Consider the following 1,707-nt stretch of genomic DNA (forward strand, 5'->3'; position numbering starts at 1 on the left):
GGTCTGCTCCTTGTGCAGCTGAGTGGAGCAACTGGAACTGCTGTATTTATCCTCTATATTGTGAATTAGGATTTATTTCGAGCTGGATCAGAGTTAATGATTATTGGAACAGTGGAAAAACTAACAATGGCCAAATTTGTCCCCAAGGATTAACATTATCTTACGCTAGGGCCTTTGCAGCCCTTTTCATGAATATTTTCTCATCTAACTTGGTGATTTAAGTGTTGTTTAAGTGTCCAACAACCAGTGTTGGTGGTTGTTGGAAGGACTAACAAAGTCGATTTTGGTGAGTTTTATTTCGTTTCTAATCCATTGTTTTGGTCTAAGATTTTGTATATAAAACTTTTAACAAAGTTGCTTTAATGCCTGAGTCTAACCAAACCTTAATCACAGAGGTGTAGAAAATGGCTATGCTAATAATTTCTGAGCTTTTGATGCTCAGATGCTAAATCACTCTTATGAGTCAGTGTGGTAGGCCATAAGAAAACGTTGTTTAGATTGGATGACTTGTTGGCACCAGGGTTGGGCAATGCAGTGCAGAAACACCACAGCTAAATAAAACCCAGAACATCCCAATGTAATCCAGACTTTTGGGAGGCCCTGACTCATAACCACATAACTGTCCCTTCACTTTCAAAGCTGCTGATTGTTCCTCTCCTCCTCTCTGTCTTCATCCAAACAGTTTGGCTAATCCCGGATTACGATCGCCCTCTGTCTTCCTCCTGTCTCCTCTTTTCTCTCTTTGTCGGAACATACTGAGGCCATCCACTGTTAGCTGCTGCGGGGCCAAACAAAACAAGGCTATGAGTAATTTTATTAACAGGGCAGCTCTGGTTCAGCAGGCTAAAATGTCTGGAAATCAACGTTCACACTTCAACAAAGTGAACATGTGTTGAAAAAGGAAATGAAAGGAATGGAGAGGATTACAGCGGCCTGATGGGACTGAGCTGTAAAAATAAAACAGCATATCATTACACAGACAGTTTGAGTTACTGATGTTCTGTGTACATCGCCATGTCACAGCTCTCATTTTGGGGAATAAATAAACAGAATCTAATTATCAGAGAGGAAATAAGTCATTGTTATTTCCTGGTCAGTTTAAGGAATTTCCTGTGACTGATGGAAGTGGTGTGGTGGTTTTTCTGTCACACTTGTGAGCTCTGTGAGCCTTCTGGACGCCTGATTGTTTTGGTTGTGATACTAAGTGCTAAATGTCACACAGTGATACTGCACTATAAGCGTTGGGGCTGTACAACGTAAACTATGTGTCAAAACACTGCAGAAGTGTTTCCCCCAAGAATAGAAAGCTATGTTCACAGAAACTATCCACAGCTGAGAGTTGTCTGCCAGCATGCAGAAACTCGACCTATGACATAGATTATTTTTTTTATATTATGGTAAATAGTGCACCAAAATGAGACGAAACAGCTGTTTCCTGATTTACTTTTGCAACATCGCATTTCAACATCTTGAAAGTGTGAGTGTGATTATTTTAACAGAACAGTGTTTAACTGGTTAAACTGGTGACAGATGGACATTTACAGTGTGTTAGTCTTCTCAGCCACTGCAGTGGACACACCACATCCTCACCTGTGTCTCGAATTCTAAAAGTGTAATATTTCCTACCACAGCCCCCCTCCAGTCAAAAATCGGTTGTTCTTCTTGTTCCTACAGCGTGCTGTCTGAATGCTGTATGTGCAGTTTGAC

The sequence above is a fragment of the Morone saxatilis genome, unplaced genomic scaffold (genome assembly GCF_004916995.1).
Source record: "Morone saxatilis isolate NCDOM2014 unplaced genomic scaffold, NCSU_SB_2.0 Contig5, whole genome shotgun sequence".
Lineage (NCBI taxonomy): Eukaryota > Metazoa > Chordata > Actinopteri > Moronidae > Morone > Morone saxatilis.